The 25,453-nt window shown below is 40.6% G+C and overlaps 1 non-coding gene and 1 pseudogene across 1 annotated transcript; both read left to right on the top strand.

Moving 5' to 3' along the window:
- Positions 1–9,391: 9,391 nt before the first annotated feature.
- Positions 9,392–9,463, top strand: TRNAT-CGU (transfer RNA threonine (anticodon CGU)). The gene has a single exon. It is a non-coding gene; the product is annotated as a tRNA-Thr (tRNA).
- Positions 9,464–12,960: 3,497 nt separating this feature from the next.
- LOC139750134 (eukaryotic translation initiation factor 4E type 2 pseudogene) lies at positions 12,961–13,663 on the top strand (annotated as a pseudogene).
- Positions 13,664–25,453: the final 11,790 nt, after the last annotated feature.

Genomic DNA, 25,453 nt, shown 5'->3' with positions numbered 1-25,453 from the left:
GCATCTTCACTACAGTATATGGTACATCAGATGACTTTCACATCTTTACTACTGTACCCTCTAGTATCATAACACTGTCACATCTTCACTACAGTACACTCTCGTATCAGATCACTGTTGCATCATCATTACTGGACACTAACACAGAAAGTTACATCATTAACTCATTATGATTCACATTTACTTTCAACTCTTTCCTTTCACATTCTCTGTCTATCTTATCTGTCTGTGTGTCTGTCTCTGTTTGTGTGTTACAGGGAGATAGTTTTACCTTTGTGTTATTCCTTCTCTTAACCTTATATATTTGCACCGTCATTATGTGTGTGTGTGTGTGTGTGTGTGTGTGTGTGTGTGTGTGTGTGTGTGTGTGTGTGTGTGTATCTGGTTTGATCCAGTTTGATCTGGATTGACCGGGTTCATGGGGTATATAAGGCCGCTGCGGCTTGGAAGTCAGTCATTTCTTCTCCAGACATCATTGGGGATGGACGTCTTGATAATCGCTCAATATTACCCTCGTCTGAACGGGGTGAGGTGCCTGGACGAGGTGGATGTCATGAACATCATTCGGGCCACAAGTCGTCCCTTTGGCCGAGCATGGAGGTTTCTCTCTCTGTCTGAGTTTGAGGATTTCGTTCTTCGCCCTGGGGAAGGTATCATGTGTATCATTAACCTGGATTATACCTTGTGGGCCCCTGGATTACCTTACAGAGAGGACGAAGGCTGCCACGCCATAGCTGTCTGGAGAGGACTAGACGGTGAGTTTGTTGTTTTCGATCCTGCAGGAGTAGCCATTCCTCAAGGTATCCAGGAAGCTGTACTAAGGTCTGGAAGACCAACTGCTTACTTCCAGCATTACTGCCTACAGGGTTACTCAGTCAACTCGTGCACATATTATTGTATGGCGTTCATGGATTATACAGCCAAACACCCTGACATTGAAGGGGAATACATTCTTAATCTATTTTATGATTACATGGGCACCCAGTCTGACGAGAGGGCCGTGGACATCGTTCAAGAAATAATTGAACAGGATCAAATAAATGTAAATATTTATGAAGAAAGACCTGCAATGTCCATGGTCCAGGGATGTTAAGAGACGTAACCTTCAGTTTATCTCGTTTTTATAGAATGAAAGGAATTTTCTTTGATATTAAGAGACATTATTTTGCTAGATATTTTCCCCCCCGACGGTCGGCTACCTTTTCGTGGTGGGGGGGACTTCGTGGACTGTGCATTGGAGACTCGTTTGTTTCCTTCGTACAGACCATGAACGAAAAGCCGACCATTTAGACATAATTAGCATAGACATATCCTTATTTGTCTACTTCTGTGCTGGAGAAATAAAACTATTATTCTAGATTTCTCTCACTACTGAAGCTAATGTGATGGTTGTCTCGCCATCCTAACAGGATCGGATCATTTCTAATGACGGTAGAGTCACTGGAGGTTGTCTGAGGATCCAGGACTGGTGACCAAAGGTACTCAGTGCCTGGCGTTCCCTCCAGTTCGCCCTTAACCATACTTAGCTTTGTACCTTCGATGACCTTGGTCTATACAGGTGGTAGCAATCCCAGTGTGCTGCTGTCACTGGGTAAGGTAATGGGTGGTTCTGATGTTGTCGAGCAATATACGCTCAATGGGGAAAAATTCATGATTTGATAGGATCAAGTAACCTAGTTACTTGGGAGATTATGTGAAAGGAGTAAGTTAAGCGTAGATGTTACTAGGAGCAAGGTAATTAGGTAATTAGGTTTAGCAATGCAGAGGTACAGGTTAGTTAGAAGTGAGATTGAGCTAAGAAAAGGTTCTGGGAGGATTGAGAACTGCGTGAAAATAAATTCGTCATTTGGAAGGGTGAAAATAAGTGTGTTTGATGGTGTGTGGATTCGAGGCATGGGTATGTGCAGGACAGGGTGGATGTGTTGGGAACAAAATGTATGAGGACAATAGGTGTTGTGAGGAGGGTTGATCGAGCAAGTAACAACAGCATAAGAGAGATGTATGGTAAATAGAGGAGTATGGTTGAGAGAGTTGAAAAGGGCTTGCTGAAATGATTTGGACATATGGGGAGAATGAGTGAGGAAAAGTTGACAGCTAGGATATTATGTGCTAGAAATCGAGGAGACAAGGAGAAGAGGGTGGATGAAGTGCATCTCCCTCCGTGTAACTAAACAGAGTCCGATTCCCTCGCTGTCTCAGACGATATTCCATTTTTCTTCTTGTCCACTTCCTCATTGTCTATGAATGGAGTCCAAATCCCTACTTGTCTTCGAAAACCATCCTTTATCCTCCATGTCTCTGAATAGAATGCATTTACCTTCGTCTCTCTGAAAAGAATCCATTTTCGTTCTTGTCTCTAAAAACAACCTTTTATCATCTTTGTCACCAAGACTCTAATCAGAATCAAAATCCTTCCTTCTCTGTTGACTTTCAACGGAGCCATTTCACCCCTTTCTGAACAAGAGTTTATGTCTGTCCTTGTGGAGGAACATATCTCACTTACCTTCTTATATATGAACAGCCAATTCCAACTCCCCACCTTTTTTTTTTTCCTGTGGAGTGTCCATTTACTTCCTTTATTCTGAAGTGTTCATTTTCTTCCTTGATTCTTAAGTGTTCATTTAGTTTCGTATCTACGAACTGACTTCTTTCCTTTTAAGGCCAGACCACCAAGCTTGAACCTTGGGTCTGTGTAGTCTGTGTATCTATGGAACTCCTTTCCCTCCTTGTCTCTGAAAACATTTCATTATCCTCCTTGTCTCTAAATAGACAATATTTTTCCTCTACGTCTCTGAACAATTTTCCTCCTCCTCTCTCAAGGTAAGTCCTTTCCTCTTCTTGTATTTCAACAGTTTATTCCCATCTTTGTTTCCTGGGAGTTCATCTCTGTCATTGTTTATGAGGAAAGTCTTTTATATTCTACTATATAAGAATAGAGTATATTTTCATTCATTTGCCTGAGCGGAGCCCATTTGCCTCCTTGATACTGGGCAGATTGTATTTAGGTTATTTTCTGTGAACAGCGTCCAATTTCCTCCCTGTACCTGAAGATCCTCCATGATTCACTTTGTCGCTACAGTACATTTCCCTCCGTGTCTCTGACCAGAATCACTAGCCATCCTTCTTTCTGAACACACTCCATTTTCTTCCTCTTCTCTAAAAAATATCCATGATCCTCCTTTTCTATGAATAGAGATCATTTCCCTCTATGTCTCTGAGAAGAGTCTGAAGTTTCTGATCAGATTATGTTTCCCAATTATCTTGAAAAATTAGGCCATTTTCCTCCTTGTCTCACAAGAGAGTGCATCTGATTTCTTGTCTATGAAGAGAATCTATTTCATTTCTTGTTTCTGCAGAGAACCCAATATCAATGTTGTTTGTCTGAAAAGTGCGTCTTTTACTTCATGACTCTGAACATTGTCATGTTTCCTTCTTGTCTCTGAACATAGGTCATTTCCCTCCTTGCGTCTGGACACAGTCCATTTCCCTCTGTGTCCTTGTCTGAAAAAGAAGTCCATTTTCCTCCTTGTGTCTGAGCAGAATCCATTTTCCTCCTTATGTCTGAAGAGATTGCATCGATCTTGTGAATGAACAGAGTCCATTTCCCTCCCTGTGTCTGAAAACAATCCATTATCTTCCTTGTCTCTGAAAAGAAGTGCATTTTGTTCCGTGTATCTGAACAGTCAATTTCCGATCTTTTCTCTGAACAATCAATTTTCTTGCTTTTTGATGAACGGTCTACTCCCCTCTGTATTTCTGAACAGAGTTCACTTTAATCCATGTTTATGAACAAAGTCCATTTACCTTATTATGTGATGAGAGCCAGTCTCCATCCTTGTTTCTGAACAAAGTCAATTTACCACCTTGGCTCTGAAAATAACCCATTATATTCCATGTTTCTGAATAGGTAGGAGTCTGTTTTCTTTCTTGTCTCTGAATACGCCTTTCCCTGTAAACAGAGTTCATTTTCCTCCTAGTCTATGAGAACAATCCTTTATCTTCATTGACTATAAACACAACCCTTTATCCTTCCTTGCCTCTGAACAAACTGCATCTACATTTGTATCTCTGAACAGAGTCACTTTCCCTCATCTCTAATCCTAATCAATACCAGTCCTTGTTGCTGAACACACTACATTGCTCTCGTTCTTCCTAGAAAGTGTTGACATCCCACTTTATCTTTAAAAGGAGACCATTTCCCTCCTTTAGCCTCAGCAGAGACCATTTCCCTCCTTTGGCCTGAGCAGAGACCATTTCCCTCCTTGATCGTGAACAGAACGGATTCTTGTCTATGGGCACAGTCCAGGCATCTCTTTGTCTCTAAAGATAATCCATTATTCTCCCTTTCGCCAAATAGAGTGCATTTGCCTCCGTGTCTTTGAACAGAATCAATTTCCCTCTTTTCTTGACTTGGTCTATTTCCCTTCTTGTCTCTAAATAAGAGTTATTACTCTTTTTTTCCCTGAATAAAGATTATTTTCTTCCGTGTCTCTGAAGTCAATTTCCTTTCAGAAATGTGTGTGACAAAGAAAAGGAAGAACATTGAAGATTATATCAAGTTTGGCTTGACCGTTCCCGGGGACTGACCTCCCTCAGTGCGTCGTATACCATCTTGGTGAGTGCTACAAATATTGTGTTTGGCGCCGAAAGACAGATTAATTTATCTAAGATTTTCCTCTCCGTTAACATAATGAAGCATCGCACTGATGAACTTGCAGATGTCATAAAGAACAAGTTTTGACAAAATAGAACCGTCCTGCTGTTTTGCATTACAGTGTTACGACACCACTGATGTTGCACAATGCTCTCAGTTGCTTGTTTATACTTGATTTAAGGATAAAGAAAGAGTGAAAGAAGAGGCGCTTTCTCGAAAGCACTGGACACCACATCAAAGGCCTCCGATGATTTAGAATAAGTTTCTGACTCTTTTCAAGAAAATGATTTTTCGTGGGTAAAGCTGGTGGATGTTTGCACTGCGGTGCCCCAGTGATGGTTGGGCCTCGCTCTGGATTCATAATATTGATCAAAGAAAAGAATCAAGTCATAACTGAGACTCACTGCGTCATCCACAGACAAGCACTAGCTGCTAATACCTTCCAGATGACCTACGCAGCTCACTGAATTTGACGATAAGTGATGTTAGTTGTGTGAGGAAGAGCTATCTATATTCTAGGCTTTTGCAGTTCTTTGTACAGATCTGATCACAAAGCTCTCCTGCTCCACACGGAATTCTGCTGGCCGTGGGAAGGAAATATGCTAAGTTGGCTCTATGAACTCGAGGATGAAATGCAGATATTTCTAGAAAGCCAGAAACAAGAAGAACTGTACGATATGTTCACAGACGAAGAGTTCCAACTTTCACTGGCGTACCTTGTGGACACTTTAAAGTTACAAGGAAGAAACGTAAACATCATTGAGCATTATGATGTAATCATAATTTTCATGAAGAAAATACAGCTTTGGAAACGTGAAGTAGATGTGGGGATCTTGTCATTGTTTCCTCATCTATGTGAACTATCAGCTGAGAAGAAAGATCTTGACCAACCCCCTCCTTGACCTATACTATATACTTGTAATATACGTGTAATATTTAGCGTAGCATATTGGTCAGAGTAGTTCCAATCAAATACTTAATGGTCCAAGAATAATTGCATCACTCTGGAAAAACATCTGGTAGTTACATCGGTCGGTTATACAGTTATGTTTTGTAAACAGAACCCAGTTGGGCTTTTAAAAAATCATTCATTCCCTATAAAGTTATGACATCCTTTACCCCCTTCAGTTTGAAACTGATAGTATATACAAAATAAAGTGTTTACTAGCATTTGTACCTTGTTCATTATCAATTACTGACTCCTTCCTGTACTACAGAAATATAGAATGATTTAGATACTGCAAACAGAAAATATACATAATTGAAATTCTATATAAGCACAATGAAATAACTTTTTTTTCTGTTTCGTTTTCAATGTATTGCATACAACATTGTACTCCATATCATTATCTTATTCCACAAATCTAATGTGACAGGTCGATATATGACTCTTCCAGACCTAGTTTTGATCTTCACTGGTCCAGGATGAACTTCCTCCAGGTGTCTTCTCCCTGCATATGTCAGACTCCGCTTGTCTTGAATAACTGACGCTTCCTTCCCCTTGATCTTCAGGTGTTTGATCAGGTTCCTGACTCACAATTAGCCCAGACGTCATTTCTCCTGTAGTCTGTTGTGTGTCACTCAGACCGTCCTCACCCCACTCCTGTATGATTACTTCCCTGGGAGCTCCCTGCTCTGACACCTGCACGTTTCTATATCTCATTTGATCAATATATCTCCCGACAGCTTTATTATCACACACTTCTATCTTGTATGACAAGTGGCCAATTACTTCCACTGCAACACTTGGCACACAGCGAGCTCTTTACCTCTATAATTCTCCACAAACACTTCATCATTTACCCTAAATTCCCTCAAAGGTCTGCCCTTACCATAGTATGTCTTTTGATTTTGTTTAATTTTTACCATTTTGTTCAAGTTTGGTCTCAGCAGGTCAAGGGGTCCCTGTAGATTTCCACTCTTTAGCAACTCTGCCGGGGTACTGCCAGTTACAGACTGTGGTCAACATCTGTATCTGCATAAGATCCTAGACAACCTTGCTTTGATGTCTGCATTTCTCATTTTCTTTCTCTCATTTTTGAATGTTTGAACAGCTCTTTTAGACATTCCGTTATAACTAGGGTGAAAAGGTGCACAAGTCACCTGGTCGATCCCATTGTTCTGCATAAATTGGTCAAATTCATAACCGGTAAACTGGCTTCCATTATCACTAACTCACATTAAGGGCAGCCCATGATGAGTGATAAAGATATCCCTTAACTCGTCAATGGTTACGACTGCTGATGTACTACTCATAATTCTTTCCTCTAACCAAATACATAAGTAGAGAACCATAGTAACAGTTTCTCTTTATCTCGTGTGGTCATAAAATCCTTACCTGTCTCAACCATGAATGAAAATGATCTATGAGTTATTACATCTACTGTGGCTCCAATTGGCTCTTCCCTTATTTATATACAAGGAAATTTGTCTTAGAAATTAAAGTTCAGAGGAGGAGAGACAGTTGTACTTTTTCATGACGTGTTGTTCTTTGACAATATGCTGTACTGACCTAAGTTTATACGTATTACAGTAACGGTCTGAGAAGTTGATGATATTCCAGCTAAAGTTACAGATTACATCAGTAAACATACCTCTTACATAACTAACCCTGCCTGCCACCTGTGAGAGAAAGAAACTCTCATGATCTTAATGTGTTCATTTGGAAGGATTCTAATGCCTGGTATCAAGGAAATGATATGCATACTGTAATACAGTGATCAATATTGTACGTCATAATGTAAGTGGTGTGTGACTAACTATAGCTGTAATATTACCTGTTCATTCTTGCTACTAACACATGACACCAAGTTGTCTGTTAGTCTTATTACGTACATTAATACACTGTTGTCTTGGCTTTACATCTCTACTAATGATGACACCTAAATCCTTCTCCTGCCTTGATAGTTTTATTTCCACATCTTAAGATGATACTGTAGTTTGCCTGCTATGTGTACACAGTGTAAACATATGTCTACGGTGAATATCACTGGCCATTGTACACTGACGTTGTTCAGCAATGTAGAACCAAGAGCGAACCTTAGACAGCATTACGGTAACATTACGGTAACAAGAATTACACCTTTACTGAGTCTGAGAACCTATCATTCATTGTCATAGAATCCGGATGCAAAATATATATTGCTACTGGATTTTGATAATAAGTACGTGGGACGTTGATCTTAAGCAAATTATTTTATACAATAATGAATAAAGTCCTATAGCTTTTCTGGAGCACAGGATACAGAAATGTATGTAACGTGAAACCGGTAGAATTAACATATCTAACATAAAGATTTCTATTTTGCAGATAACATAAATGTTTTACATGTAGAAATCGGTAATATCTTCAACAACCTAAACATAATACCATCAAATTTTATATTACAAGCTTTTTATCCGGGTTTTACTTATCAAAAACATACTGCACACGGAATAGTAATGTAGTTATCATCAGCACAAGGTTTAGAAGGTCTTAAACAAGTTATGAGTTTATATTCTTCAACACTCTAGTAAGGATCATTAAGTATACTGTGAAAAATAGACTTGCTTTTTTGAGGCGATGAATGCTTATGAAAAATCATCGACGTTTTCCTTGAAAATATTCTTTATGAATTGAAATCAAGTATTTGTTTTAGAGAAAATGTTTCTGAATAGCAACAAGACACAGTCAAATCTAACAAGCTAAAGTTCATCAAATGACAAAGAATATATGCGAATCTAACAATCTTATTAACATCATGAAACCAAATATGTTGCACAAATTTTCCAAATCATCAAAAGTAATAAAAGAGGAAGCCATCCGTAGGTAACTTGTTACTCCCGGTGTAAACACTTATAGGCGGAATCCGGTAACACCTCTTCAATAGCATGTGGAAGACAGAGTAGAGTGGCTAGGCTCAGAAGCATGTTCTCCACTTCAACTGACTAATGATATGTTAAGACAACACAAACCACATACATCCATTGTGAGGATGGAATCAGGGATGAAACATCTATAACTAGAAAGGTTAAAGATACAAAGATGATGAAATACCTTTACCCGGGATCAGTAGCACCTGTGGTAATGGACACACCTTTGTAATGCTTGATCACTTACAACTGATCAACTTTAATACGAAAGTCTTAGGTATTGTCCCTCAGGAAAACTTTTTATAAATATTTATAAAACACATATATATGTTAGATATACACTATCTCTAGAATATATCTTTACCTGGGACGTGTAACACTTGTGTGGATAGACACAACTTTGTAATGCATGATCCATTACACGAAATGAACTTCACTAACGAAGAGTTATACAACGCGTCGTTGGAGAACATTAATCAAATACCTATACAGAATTTTTATGTTAGATAAAAGACATTCTTGATAGTAAACATAAGAAATGATGACGAAAGAAAAGGTACGTTGAGAGAAATATTTTGTTAAAAGATGAAATACTCCTGCCTTAAACTAGCTCTTTTTTCGTTTTTTTTCAGATACCCAGAGGAAAATAATATGTTTTCTGGTTTGTTTATATATATGGTTATGTTTTTCACAACTTTTTTGATATTTAATCTTTTAGGATTCAAGCTTAAAGATCTTGGTTCTGAACAACCATTATAATGCAACACAATACATATTTATCATAAACAATTCATTTATCACAATAACCATTATGTTTGTACCAGAGTCTTTAAGTCCTCAATCACGTTTGGTAATATATAAGAAAATTTTCCGCCACTGACAAGTGGCTCCGTGGTGTAGTGGTTAACACATCTGTCTCGTAAACAGTTGGTCCGGGTTCGATTCCCGGCGGGGCCTTTGTTTTCAGTATTTTTTGTGATCATAAATACTCGTAGGCAGGTTCTCTGTCTCTCTCTCTGTCTGTCTGTCTGTCTCTCTCTCTCTCTCTCTCTCTCTCTCTCTCTCTCTCTCTCTCTCTCTCTCTCTCTCTCTCTCTCTCTCTCTCTCTCTATCAGCCGACGGACAAGTTGATATGCACTGGGTGGGTGGGTGTGTGGGTGGGGTGCAGAGTGGCTCGCCGTCATATGGCAAGAACTTCATCGCTCTCACTCAGTCACGCAATCTACATCCATAGTGGCTGGCTGGGAGAGAGAGAGAGAGAGAGAGAGAGAGAGAGAGAGAGAGAGAGAGAGAGAGAGAGAGAGAGAGAGAGAGAGAGAGAGAGTTCTGGCTTATGGGTTCATCTAACAAGATTTTGTCAAAAGGCAGGGCAAGCGCGTAACGCTCTCCGCAGAGAAATATATTGTCACGAAGAAAAAGATCAAAGTGGTGGAAGTAAGGTGTTGTGATGTGTTATGTCTGGGAAGGAGAGGTTGTATGTTTGTGGAGTGAGAGCCAGCAGACAACGTCTGGGTGAGACAGGAAGGTAAGAAAGCTGCCTGAGTCAGAGGAGTGGTAATTAACAGCCACTAAAATGCCACGTGGTGCCTGGAAACTGTAGTGACGTAAGTGACATGGGGGCCTGCATGGGTCTGCTGGTGGTGGCGGGGTTGTCGTCAGAGACCAAATATAAATGTTGATGTTGCATGACATTAAGGTGAGGCTGTTGTGTGGTGTGGCGGGAAAGGTAGTATAATATTGGAAGCTGGTAATGTGGTATCGTACTCAGGCATGAAGCTCTGAAAGATCTGTGTGGCTGAACACGACGGCGCGACCTTCAGGTATTATGATGGCCTGACCTTTGACCTGACCATTAAGGTTATACGTGCATGTATGTACGTAACCGTATGTTTTCCTTTGTTATCATGCGTTTGCAGAATACATTTGACCAGCTGGTGACCTCACTGGTATCTGTGCTAAGGCCTGTAGTCAACATTTGGACCTACAAGCATGATAGAAAGTTCTGGAGGCAAGTGTAGAAAAGGAAATTCTTGTGAATATTTCATGTGTGCTTCCATCATGCAGACCACAGTGTTGTTGGGTCAGGCTGGAGGTTTGGAGTGGCAAAGGAGAGACTAGACTTGATGACTTGTGTAAGGGGACGAGAGACTGACGTGGTACCTCTCCTCTCCTGCCTGACTCTCGTCCCAAGCCTCTCTCTCCTGTCCAGCCTGACTCTCGTCCCAAGCCTCTCTCTCCTGTCCTGCCTGACTCTCGTCCCAAGCCTCTCTCTCCTGTCCTGCCTGACTCTCGTCCCAAGCCTCTCTCTCCTGTCCTACCTGACTCTCTTCTCAAGCCTCTCTCTCCTGTCCAGCCTGACTCTGGTCCCAAACCTCTCTCTCCTGACCTACTTGATATGGTACCAAGCCTTTCTCACCTGTCTTACCTAACTCTCCTCCCAAGCCTCTCTCTCCTGTCAAGCCTGACTCTCGCGTCAAGTCTCTCTCCTGTCCAGCCTGAATCCCGTCACAAAACTCTCTCTCTTGTCCTGCTTGACTCATGTCCCAGGCCTCTATCTCCTCTCCTGCCTGACTCTTGTACCAAGCTTCTCTCTCCTGTCCTGCCTGACTGGTTGGTAAGGTTATTTAATGTATGTATGACTCATGGTGAGGTGCCTGAGGATTGGTGGAATGCTTGTATAGTGCCATTGTTCAAAGGCAAAGGGGATAAAGGTGAGTTCTCAAATTACAGAGGTATAAGTTTGTTGAGTATTCATGGAGATTATATGGGAGAGTATTGATTGAGAGGGTGAAGGCATGCACAGAGCATCAGATTGGGAAAGAGCAGTGTGGTTTCAGAAGTGGTAGAGGATGTGTGGATCAGGTGTATGCTTTGAAAAATGTATGTGAGAAATACTCAGAAAAGCAAATGGATTTGTATGTGGCATTTATGGATCAGGAGACGGCATATGATAGAGCTGATAGTGATGGTCTGTGGAAGGTATTAAGAATATATGGTGTGGGAGGCAAGTTGTTAGAAGCAGCGAAAGTTTTCATCGAGGATGTAAGGCATGTCTTCGAGTAGGAAAAGAGGAAAGTGATTGGTTGTCAATGAATGTCGGTCTGCGGGGTTGTTAGGGAGGTGAATGCAAGAGTTTTGGAGAGAGAGGCAAGTATGAAGTCTGTTGTGGATGAGAGAGCTTGGGAAGTGAGTTAGTTGTTGTTCGCTGATGATGCAGCGCTGGTGGCTGATTCGGGTGAGAAACTGCAGAAACTGGTGAATGAGTTTGGTAAAATGTGTGAAAGAAGAAAGCTGGGAGTAAATGTGAATAAGAGCAAGGTTATTAGGTACAGTAGGGTTGAGGGAAAAGTCAGTTGGGAGGTACATTTGAATGAAGAAAAACTGGAGGAAGTGAAGTGTTTTAGATATCTGGGAGTGGATTCGGCAGCGGATGGAACCTTGGAAGCGGAAGTGAGTCATAGGGTGGGGGAGGGGGTTAAAGTTCTGGGAGCGTTAGAAATGTGTGGATGGTGAGAACGTTATCTCGGAAAGCAAAAATGGGTATGTTTGAAGGAATAGTGGTTCCAACAATGTTATATGGTTGCGAGGCGTGGGCTATAGATAGAGTTGTGCGGAAGGAGGGTGGATTTGTTGGAAATGAGATGTTTCAGGACAATATGTGTGTTAGGTGGTTTGATCGAGTAAGTAATGAAAGGGTAAGAGAGATGTGTGATAGTAAAAAGAGTGTGGTTGAGAGAGCAGAAGAGGGTGTTTTGAAATGGTTTGGTCACATGGAGAGAATGAGTGAGGAAAGATTGACAAAGAGGATATATGTGTCAGAGTTGGAGGGAACGACTAGAAGTGGGAGACCAAATTGGAGGTGGAAAGACGGAGTGAAAAAAATTTTGAGTGATCGGGGCCTGAACATACAGAAGGGTGAAAGGCGTGTAAGGAATAGAGTGAATTAGAACGATGCGGTATACCGGGTTCGACGTACAGTCAATGGATTGAACCAGGGTGTGTGAAGCGTCTGGGGTAAACCATGGAAAGTTCTGTGGGGCCTTGATGTGGAAAGGGAGCTGTGGTTTCGTTGCATTATATCTGACAGCTAAAGACTGAGTGTTAACGAATGTGGCCTTTGTTGTCTTTTCCCAGTGCTACCTAGCACACATGCGGGGGGAGGGGGTTGTCATATTCATATGTGGCGGGGTGGCGACAGGAATGAATAAGGGCAGACAGTATGAATTATGTACATGTGTATATATGTATATGTCTGTTTGTGTATATATATGTATACGTTGAGATGTGTAGGCATGTATATGTGCGTGTGTGGACGCGTATGTATATACATGTGTATGTGGGTGGGTTTGGGCCATTTCTTTCGTCTGTTTCTTTGCGCCACCTCGCTAACGCGGGAGACAGCGACAAAGCAAAACAAAATAAATACAGTACTGTGTAGTTGACAACTCTTATATCATGTCCACCATGGTGAACAAATACGATGCTCGTAAATCTAATGATGACTCGGGTGAAGAAGAGGGTGGAAATCGCGACTCAAAGGAGACAGAAAAACCATTGCCATCAGTTGAAGTTAAGTGTGGGGAGCATAGAGTGCAGTATACTTATTGTATATGGTTCAGTCGTCGAGCACCAGGAAAGCAGACTACAACACAAAATTATGACCAGAACCTCAGGTTACTTGGAAGATTTGCATCAGTGGAACAGTTTTGGGGTTACGATAGTCGTTTAGTCCTTCCTGTTGACCTAACTTCACACTCGGATATACATAGTTTTAAAGATGGAATAAAGCCCATGTGAGAAGATGTTGGGAATAAGAATGGAGGGAAATGGATTGTTCGTTTACGCCAAGGACTGGCTTCACGGTGTTGAGAGAACATGATATTGGCAATGCTAGGTGAACAGTTCATGGTTGGAGATGAGATCTGTGGTGCTGTCATATCAGTGAGATTTCAGGAGGACATTATCTCTATCTGGAATCGAAGTGCACAGGACACAGTAACAACAGGACGAATCCGTGACACTTTGAAGCGAGTTCTTAACCTTCCTCTCAATACAGTTATGGAATATAAAACTCATAATGATTCTCTCAAGCACACCCACTCCTCGTCCAGCCTACTGCGGAAACCTGGCCCTCCCATGAGGCATGACTTGCACTGATGTTTCTATCCTCCAGCCACCCCCCAACCCACCCCTACCCCCCACCCCTGCTTGGAGAGAAGAGATTTTGGGGGAGGAGGAGGGAAGAGGTTGAGACAACCATCATGCTCTATGCATCTGTGTGAGTGAGAATATATCTGTGCCAAGTTGCCGTTGTGGTCATGTACATAGGTGATGTATGTTCTGAATTGTTTACAAAGCAACACATACCTTTTCTCTGATACATTTTTGAAAGCCGACACAGAATTACATGGGAATATCTAAGCTGTACTCCTTTTAAGAAATATATGTCTGTGAACTATACTTCAGCTTTATGCTTAACTCGCTAAAGCTTCTTCAAAGACATGCTTTTCAACCAGGCCCAAACAAGACAGTTAGACTACCAAAAAATGGTAAATCAAACTACTGTCCACAATGTGTTTACCATCTTCAAGCAGTCTCTTGCTTTGGTTTAATCAATGAAAGTTTGGAAATAAGTTTAAAGTGATCGTGTTTTATCCCTAAGCGAAGTGTTTTTTTATCCTCAAGCAGCTCTTCCTTTGGTTTGATCAGTGGAATTTAGGAAATGAGTTTAAAGTGATAGTATTTTATCCCTGAGCAAAATATTTTTTGTGCCTCTTGGCAGCATATAAGCTGTTGGTCATTTACAGTTTGTCTTTACTGGGAAGAAGTATTTTGAAGCTAATTACAAAGTAATGGAAAAAAGTAATGCTCCTGGATTTTGTAAAAATAAAAAAGAATGTTGTACCTTTTTCTTATGTAGATAGGCATATTTTGGTTTCAGGGGCCCCTTTGTGGGACGAAAATTACCAGAGCAATAGAAAGCCAAGGTGAAAGCTCAAGTGTTCCCTTTTATTTACAGGTATTTAGGATTTTATTATTTTATTATAGATAATAGGGAGGGTATACGACAAAGAGGTTATATGATGGATTGATTACTTATTATTTAATTACTTGTGCAGAAATGTGTTTTATGAGGTGCTATGGATATATGGGTGAATAGATGATTACTTATCCCTGGGGATAGGGGAGAAAGAATTCTTTCCACGTATTCCCTGCGTGTCGTAGAAGGCGACTAAAAGGGGAGGGAGCGGGTGGCTGGGGATCCTCCCCTCTCTTTTTTTTTTTTTAATTTTCAAAAAGAAGGAACAGAGAAGAGGGCCAGGTGAGGATATTCCCTCAAAGGCTCAGTCCTCTGTTCTTAACCCTACTTCGCTGACGCGGGAAATGGCAAATGATATGAACGAAAGAAAAGAAAGATATATATATATATATATATATATATATATATATATATATATATATATATATATATATATATATATACACACACATATATATATGTATTTATATATAAACAAAATTATGGACATAAATATGAAATATTCCATCTAATTTTTTGGTTGTTTATTTTTTATCGTTTAGGTGTTACTTGTTGGACTTTCTAGGTCCTTTTATTTCTAGTTGCTTACCGTTGCTTTTGAATTGATTATCTCATTAGACTGTTAGTTTTTATTTTGGACTATCATGTTATTTTCAACTATACAGGCGTTTATCATGGGTCAAACGCCATCATCACTACATCCTCACAATCATTTTGACTATCAATGGCTTTTATGTGGTTTTAGGTTATCTTCACTACATCTTCACAGTCATCTTGTTTTCATCATCAATGACGTTTATCTTAGACAAAGACTATCTTGACTACATCAGTATTATTATCTCATTTTTAATATCATTGACCTCTATCTTGTTAAAAGCCATCTTCACTACATCCTCATAATCATCTTACTTTCAATATCACAAACGTATTTTTGGTCAAAGACCATCTTCACTACATCCTTGTAGTCAACCCACTTTCAACAGCACTGAACTCTATCTTAATGAAAATCTATCTTCACTATATCCTCATGGTTATCTGGTTTTCAATATCAGTAGCCTTTATCTATTTTTTTTTTTTTTCAAACTATTCGCCATTTCCCGCGTTAGCGAGGTAGCGTTAAGAACAGAGGACTGGGCCTTAGAGGGAATATCCTCACCTGGCCCCCTTCTCTGTTCCTTCTTTTTTGGAAAAAAAAGAAAAAAAAAAAAAACGAGAGGGGAGGATTTCCAGCCCCCCGCTCCCTTCCCTTTTAGTCGTCTTCTACGACACGCAGGGAATACGTGGGAAGTATTCTTTCTCCCCTATCCCCAGGGATAATATATATATATATATATATATATATATATATATATATATATATATATATATATATATATATATATATATATATATTATTTTTTTTTTTTTTATTATACTTTGTCGCTGTAAGTTGGTATGTCAGGAACCCATCTGGAAGGTGAACCTTATATCAACTACATTGCACCTTACATATAAATAGAAACATCAAGCTTCACTATATTAACTTTACTATATTTAAATATAAACAAGGTCTAACCGAGGTTACTTGGTTGAGCAAGACGTGAGAATATCATCAAATGGGCCTCCAGCCCTGGGTTGAAATTGTCGTTCTGACGTATTTCGAGTTCAGTGCTGATACAGGACCATTGAATATAGAACTATCTTGTTAGTCTGTGTAACTTCGCTTGACCCAGTCCACGTCTTCAATGGCTTTCTGTTACTACAAACGGGATTACAAAGGAAAGGCTTCCTTTGTTAGTTTCATGAATACCTTCGTTCAAATGAAGGGAAAGACTATTACTATGAAGCGGTACCTTATCAGCAGGAAAGAGCTGCAGCAACGGTATGAAAGTTACTGCAAGATACATAACGAGCCCGTGGCTTCCAACGTAAACATCGGCCGCCATTTGGGTTCACTCGGCATCATGTGTGACACCAAGATTGGACCCGTTGGGAAACAGGAACGATACTATTCTGGTATCATGTGGCTCGATGGCGCAGGATCACCAACTGAAATGCAAAGAAAATGGAGAAAGCCGCCCAAACGTATCATGAAGGCCGTGCAAGAGAAGATCGAGAGGAATCGGTTGAGATACGATATCGCTCACAGTATATTGAAATTTATACCCAAGACTTCCCCTGATCTCCAGACACAGCAAGTCACAGAGACCACCAGCCCCGCTTCCCAGACACAGCAAGTCACAGAGACCACCAGCCCCGCTTCCCAGACACAGCAAGTCACAGAGACCACCAGCCCCGCTTCCCAGACACAGCAAGTCACAGAGAGCACCAGCCCCGCTCCCCAGACACAGCCAGTCACAGAGACCACCATCCCTTCTCCCCAGACACAGCCAGTCACAGAGACCACCAGCCCCGCTCCCCAGACACAGCCAGTCACACAGCCCACCAGCCCCGTCCCCCACACAGAGCCACAAGATCCTGATATTGAGGAAGCAAATGAATTTCTCGATGATTTTTTGCTTTCACTGGAGAAGAACTGATGAGTTCCTTATAGACAAGACAAAATGTTAAAAAAGGAATCTATATAAGTTCACTTATGGAGTGAGATCTTTGACGGAGCTGTGCTGCCTATAGCACAGCCAACCAAAGGGTGATCTTTGCTGTCGTGCAGTAACCTCATGAGGGCGGAGTCCGGCTACACTTTCTTTACCGAGGAAAAGATCTCTGCACTAATATTGAGTTTCTCCGTTGGCGTCAGGGTAAACACCCATCCCCCCCGAAGCTTGGTTACCTTTCCGTGGTGGGGGGGACTTCATGGATTGGGCAGTAGCAACCATCGTTGGTTGCTTCTGTTCAATCCATGAACGAAAAACCAAGCATCTTGAGCGTAATTGTCGTTTAAATTCACTTGGTGTCAAAACTGACGCGAAAGCGGTTGTCTCAATTTTGTCAGAAATGTTTGTGCGTTTCGGCCTGATGGCGGGAGTCGGTTTGGCGCTGTGGTCATGAGGGAATACGAGGAAGATTGGCAACCGTCCCAGAAGTAGCTACAGTGAGGCCCAGCAGCTGTCCCTAATACTGTGGAAGGCACTCATGTAAGGTGTGCAGTGAGACGCAGCAGTAACAAGGGAAACGGACAACCAAAACAGCAATCTTGATCATCAGGAGGCTATCCAATGCTCAGAGTAGATAAGGACGATTATTGTATGGCTTCGCTCAGAGGATGAAAATCTTAGCCGTGAAAATCAACAAGTAAAATAACTAGTAGTTAGTGGTAGTGAAGTGGAATCACCGTATTTCTGTGGTCTTAATAGTAAAACGAAACTTTTCGTTTTCTCCATCAATCTAGAGGTGTTGTAGAGCACCATCCTTAAGGTTGTAAGGTAATGGTAAGTACAAGGTTGACCTCAGCAAATTTGTGATGGAAAGTGCAGGAAATGTGGTAATGTATATTATATAAATTGTATAGTTGTATAATAAATGTGTATCAAAATTTTGTCTTCTCTGTTCCCGTCCATTAATTCAAATACAGGTAAGTTTTCTCTCTAACGAGGTGGGATAAGCTACGTCCACTCGGCTTGTAAATGTGGTGACTTTCCCTTCATTACCACAATGGTATGCTGAACTGAAGATGTAGAATTCCGTAGAAGAAACTAAGATAGAAAATCAATCTACATCAAAAATTGAACGTATTCATCTTTAGATGGACATAAAACAAACTGACGGAGGGGCACACTGGAGAATATGAATTTCAATATCACCACTTAAAGTAGGTCTTTCAACTAGTTATGACTTTAAAGCAAACTTTTTCTAGCCAAGGTTTAGTTAGCACCTAAACTAATCCCCACGACCTTACCTTAAGAAATATTTTCAGAAGGTACTGTCTGAACATATTTCTAAGGTAAGGTCATTTAGGTTTGGTTTAGATGCTACCCTAACCTAGACTAGAAAAAGTTTCCTTTGCTTCAGAGCCCCAACTACGTAGACGGGCTACTGTTGATATTAAACAGTAACAGAAAGGTGATAAAACTGAGATGAAATGAATAAAAATATAGAATGGGTCAGTTGAAAGTTGAAGTATTTGCTAAATACAGTTTTTGACAGATGCAAATGCATCCTAAGGTCAGTCACTTAACTCACAATGTTGAATATCATTTTAATTGTTGGAACTAGTTACAGGAAGTAAAAATATCAAGGTTAAAGGGATGCCATTATAATAACTTCATAAACCTGTATAGGATCTCTTAAACTTCTTTTCCCTAAAGCTGAATGGATTTAAGTCGTTTAATCTGCTCTCTGAATTTGTTTCTCAGACCAGTAATCATCTTTGGAGATTACCTCACTAATTTCTCCATTCAATGTCTTCCTTTTCAAATTAGTTGACGACCACAGCAGTACAATATCCAAGCTGGGATGGCTATGTTTTGGGAAGGCGAGAGGTCAGGTTATTCAAGAATGTTAGAAATGGCTTCCATCAGTTTCTACCCTATCTACTCTAAAAATTTTGGGTTATTAGAACTTAGAGCTTTATGAGTAAATAGTACTGAAAGTTGGTTTAAAGTTGCCTGACCCAACATAACAACACCTTGGTAATGGTGACCTGATGAAGGATACTGAACCTAACCTAACCTATATTAACACCTGACTAGTGATTATATGATCAAGGATGCCTTAGCTATCCTAACTTTAACGTTAAGCTCTATCTCACTTTCCTTAACCTTTATTTTAAGGATAACATCAAAAGGGAAAACTCTTTAACATCGACGATAATATATTCTATGTACTCAAGTGATTAAAGTGGGTGGAGCCGTCCCAACATTACTTGGTAAAAATGGGCCTGGATTAGCAACACAAACGTATTAGGCTTTTATGATTTTTTTTTTGTTTTCTGTTTGATTTTGATGAAGAACAAATCTCATTATTACTTGAAAACTTATTGCCCTCTAGATATGATTCAATTTACTAATTTCTCAATGGAATAAATACAAAAGTTTTCACCACTATTCAGCATTTTATATTTATTTGATAAGCACCTTTTGTACGTATAATCCACTCCTGCCATTTTATTGATATCTGCACACACACACACACACACACACACACACAAACATATATATATATATATATATATATATATATATATATATATATATATATATATATATATATATATATATATATATATATATATATATATATATATATATATATATATATTTTTTTTTTTATTATACTTTGTCGCTGTCTCCCGCGTTTGCGAGGTAGCGCAAGGAAACAGACGAAAGAAATGGCCCAACCCCCCCCATACACATGTATATACATACGTCCACACACGCAAATATACATACCTACACAGCTTTCCATGGTTTACCCCAGACGCTTCACATGCCTTGCTTCAATCCACTGACAGCACGTCAACCCCGGTATACCACATCGCTCCAATTCACTCTATTCCTTGCCCTCCTTTCACCCTCCTGCATGTTCAGGCCCCGATCACACAAAATCTTTTTCACTCCATCTTTCCACCTCCAATTTGGTCTCCCTCTTCTCCTTGTTCCCTCCACCTCCGGCACATATATCCTCTTGGTCAATCTTTCCTCACTCATCCTCTCCATGTGCCCAAACCACTTCAAAACACCCTCTTCTGCTCTCTCAACCACGCTCTTTTTATTTCCACACATCTCTCTTACCCTTACGTTACTCACTCGATCAAACCACCTCACACCACACATTGTCCTCAAACATCTCATTTCCAGCACATCCATCCTCCTGCGCACAACTTTATCCATAGCCCACGCCTCGCAACCATACAACATTGTTGGAACCACTATTCCTTCAAACATACCCATTTTTGCTTTCCGAGATAATGTTCTCGACTTCCACACATTCTTCAAGGCCCCCAGGATTTTCGCCCCCTCCCCCACCCTATGATCCACTTCCGCTTCCATGGTTCCATCCGCTGCCAGATCCACTCCCAGATATCTAAAACACTTCACTTCCTCCAGTTTTTCTCCATTCAAACTCACCTCCCAATTGACTTGACCCTCAACCCTACTGTACCTAATAACCTTGCTCTTATTCACATTTACTCTTAACTTTCTTCTTCCACACACTTTTCCAAACTCAGTCACCAGCTTCTGCAGTTTCTCACATGAATCAGCCACCAGCACTGTATCATCAGCGAACAACAACTGACTCACTTCCCAAGCTCTCTCATCCCCAACAGACTTCATACTTGCCCCTCTTTCCAAAACTCTTGCATTTACCTCCCTAACAACCCCATCCATAAATAAATTAAACAACCATGGAGACATCACACACCCCTGCCGCAAACCTACATTCACTGAGAACCAATCACTTTCCTCTCTTCCTACACGTACACATGCCTTACATCCTCGATAAAAACTTTTCACTGCTTCTAACAACTTTCCTCCCACACCATATATTCTTAATACCTTCCACAGAGCATCTCTATCAACTCTATCATATGCCTTCTCCAGATCCATAAATGCTACATACAAATCCATTTCCTTTTCTAAGTATTTCTCACATACATTCTTCAAAGCAAACACCTGATCCACACATCCTCTACCACTTCTGAAACCACACTGCTCTTCCCCAATCTGATGCTCTGTACATGCCTTCACCCTCTCAATCAATACCCTCCCATATAATTTACCAGGAATACTCAACAAACTTATACCTCTGTAATTTGAGCACTCACTCTTATCCCCTTTGCCTTTGTACAATGGCACTATGCACGCATTCCGCCAATCCTCAGGCACCTCACCATGAGTCATACATACATTAAATAACCTTACCAACCAGTCAACAATACAGTCACCCCCTTTTTTAATAAATTCCACTGCAATACCATCCAAACCTGCTGCCTTGCCGGCTTTCATCTTCCGCAAAGCTTTCACTACCTCTTCTCTGTTTACCAAATCATTTTCCCTAACCCTCTCACTTTGCACACCACCTCGACCAAAACACCCTATATCTGCCACTCTATCATCAAACACATTCAACAAACCTTCAAAATACTCACTCCATCTCCTTCTCACATCACCACTAGTTGTTATCACCTCCCCATTTGCGCCCTTCACTGAAGTTCCCATTTGCTCCCTTGTCTTACGCACTTTATTTACCTCCTTCCAGAACATCTTTTTATTCTCCCTAAAATTTAATGATACTCTCTCACCCCAACTCTCATTTGCCCTTTTTTTCACCTCTTGCACCTTTCTCTTGCCCTCCTGTCTCTTTCTTTTATACATCTCCCACTCAATTGCATTTTTTCCCTGCAAAAATCGTCCAAATGCCTCTCTCTTCTCTTTCACTAATACTCTTACTTCTTCATCCCACCACTCACTACCCTTTCTAATCAACCCACCTCCCACTCTTCTCATGCCACAAGCATCTTTTGCGCAATCCATCACTGATTCCCTAAATACATCCCAGTCCTCCCCCACTCCCCTTACTTCCATATATATATATTCTTTCTTTCAAACTATTCGCCATTTCCCGCGTTAGCGAGGTAGCGTTAAGAACAGAGAACTGGGCCTTTTAGGGAATATCCTCACCTGGCCCCCTTCTCTGTTCCTTCTTTTGGAAAAACAAAAAAAGATAATGAGAGGGGAGGATTTCCAGCCCCCCGCTCCCTCCCCTTTTAGTCGCCTTCTATGACACGCAGGGAATGCGTGGGAAGTATTCTTTCTCCCCTATCCCCAGGGATAATATATATATATATATATATATATATATATATATATATATATATATATATATATATATATATATATATATATATTATTATCATTATTATCATTTTGCTTTGTCGCTGTCTCTCGCGTTAGCGAGGTAGCGCAAGGAAACACACGAAAGAATGGCCCAACCTACGCACATACACATGTATATGCATACACGTCCACACACGCAAATATACATACGGATGCATCTCAATGTACATATACATATACACACAGACACATAAACATATATACACATGTACATATCTTTTGAGATGAGAAGCAATATATGGAGACATGACAATTATATCATCAAGATAAACCAATACATCTTGGCCCAACATGTGACGACAAATGTTAGTCATTAACCTTGAGAAGGTGATCACCGGTGAGGAATGAAGACCGAAGGGCATGATGCATATGAACTGCCAATGACCATCTGGCGTACTGAACACAGTCAGTGGGCGGCTTTCCTCTGACAAGGAAATCTGCCAAAATCCACTCAATAAATCCAAAGTTGAAAATACCTTATTGTTACCAAGGCTATGAAGAAGCTCTGATACCACTGGTAATGGGAAACCATCTTTCAAAGTGACCTTGTTGTTGAGTTTTCTAAAATCTATGACTGGTCTAAAAGTTCCGTCCTTTTTCGGAACGATCAGAAGTGGTAAATTCCATGGTGACCGTAATTCCTCTATAACCTTATCTTTCAACATGTCCTGAACAAGTTTGTTTGCTATGTCTCTGTGCGCGTGTGTGGGGCAATCGATAGGCTGGGACGTCAACAGGACGTGTGTTTTTCTCTAAGTTAATAATGTGAACATCCAAATGAGTTCTACCGAGTGGTTCTCCCGATAAGGCAATAGTAGACCTAGACTGGTTAAGTAAGTCTGTTAACTGGTCAACATGTTTGGTTAATCCTACCTTGGATATCATGTCAGGGGTGATGGTGGGGAGCTGACTCAAGCCGTGCACTGCTGAGTCTGGGGTAGGAGGAGTAGGTGGTGGTGGGTTAATGGAATGTGAGACTAGACGGATATTAAACTCATGCAACTCCTCGTCTTGAATTCCCGACTTCAAAACGGAGAATTGCTCAAGATTGGCCCCTCTACGGAGGCGGACAGTTGTGGGTCCCGTATTGGCAATGTATATGGTGACCTCTCCATCTGCGGTCTCATGAATAGAGGCGTCCATCATGGATAGTCGTGTGACAGTTAGTGAGGAAGGTTCAGCAACTACTCTTAGTGCGAGATCACCCTGACTATGTCTAAGTCCATGATCATTCATCCATGTTCGAGAAAGTGAGAGAGGAACCTTCGTTAATGTGTCACTATGCAGAGTCATGTTGGTTCTCAGTTTACCAGGACAATGATGAGTAGAAAAGTAAAAAGGATGCGTATTATCTACCGTGAAGCAGGACGTGGGAGCCGATGTATTAATGACTCTGACTGAGTGAGAACTCTTCTCTGACAATGGCAGGAACGTATTATCAACACAAACCACATGATAAATAGGACAGATCTTATGTTGTGCCACACATAGAGTGGCGTCCTAGTAACAAGTTAGCAGGAAAGGTTACACCACGAACAATGTAAGGGGTGACGGTCATGACCGAGTCGCATATGCGAATGTTCATTTTAATAGTGCCCCTTACGTCGAGATTTTCATTTGAGATACTTTGAAGGGATGGGTAAAAGTCCGAGCATTGAACAAGTTGAGTGCGCCCCATTAATGGTTGAATAAAATCATAATGAACGACATCTGCTTCCGCGCCGCTGTCTAGAAAGATTGTGATTGGCTTATCCTGGAAAGAACCCACTAAATCGAAACTTGTAATGTGAGAAAATGGCGAAGAACGAAAATGTCTTAAGAGTTCCTTATGTGATGGAGTCTTGTCATGAGCGAGAGATTGTCATTGTTGATAATGACATGATGAACCTGTGTTAGGTGACGTCTGTCTAGCTAATGCTCGACATTCCGCTGAAGTGTGTCTAGCGTTGCTATGATATGAACACCTGCTTGGTGGTGTTGGGCGCGAGCGGGTGAAGGTCAGCCTGATGTCTGACTGGAGGAAATCATGACTAGGTCGGCAGAATTGTGACGACCGAGGCTGTGATGACATGGGTCGTTGACTGCGTTTGTTGTTCTGGTCGAGGCTCACGTGAGAATGAGTCCCATGTGTAAGGACACACATTCGCTTTATGTCCTGGTTGGCCACACCGGAAGCACGTCACTTTATGTGAGTGTTTGTCATCACTGAATCGCTGTATTTGACCATGAGAAGAATGATTGTGTTGACCACTAGAATGTTACGTCACACTTTGGGAAGCCGACACTCTCCCCAGTGTCTTGGTGTTGGAATAACCACATTTCTTTTGAGTGTAATTCAACACTTTTGTTACCGACCCACAATGATGGGTCGATGTTCTCATTAAGTAACCGTCGTCTTACGTCTGGAGGTCAGGTCCTTGAGAATGAAGGTTATGTGTAATAAACGCATGAGTGTTTGCACATGAGTTTCAGGATTCATCATGGCCGATATCCAGGGTAAGGATTCATAATCCTGCCTAACTAATCTCATTCTTCCATGTAAGGTACTCCAGTGATCAGGGACTGACGTATCATCCAAGTATGTTGTGTTAAGAGCACGTAAAAGGACGTGTAGTAAACTATCTGAGAATGATTCCTCACAACCTGATGTAAACAACGTTTTAAATTCCTCCCAAGATGTACAGTGATATTGTTTATGTCAACCTGCTGATTATATAATCATGATTGGTGTATAATTATGGTAACTATATTGTAATACCGTTTTATTTCATTGTGATAATTTTGTCATGTTGACTACAATTACATGACAGCTATAATGTTATGACTGTATTATAGTGATAAATCCTGTCTGAGTCACTATTTTCTCACAGACTATATTGTCCTGGAGTCTATATGTTTCCTATGATCCGAAAACGACTATTTATTTACACTATCTATATTGTCAGATGGTTATATTGCCTTTGTGAATATAAGTTGAATGTTTCTATATTTTTGCTTTGACTGTATTGTCATATCAGTTATATGATCATGGTAGTTTTATTGTCATAGTGAATACATTGTCGACGTGACTGTATTATCATAATGGCTAAATTGTCATAGCAAATATATTGACATGGAGGCAATATTTCCATG

The sequence above is a fragment of the Panulirus ornatus genome, chromosome 9, assembly GCF_036320965.1.
Source record: "Panulirus ornatus isolate Po-2019 chromosome 9, ASM3632096v1, whole genome shotgun sequence".
In the NCBI taxonomy this organism is placed as follows: domain Eukaryota; kingdom Metazoa; phylum Arthropoda; class Malacostraca; order Decapoda; family Palinuridae; genus Panulirus; species Panulirus ornatus.
Note: the sequence above shows the minus strand (reverse complement) of the source record. Positions and strands in the feature narration are given on the sequence as shown.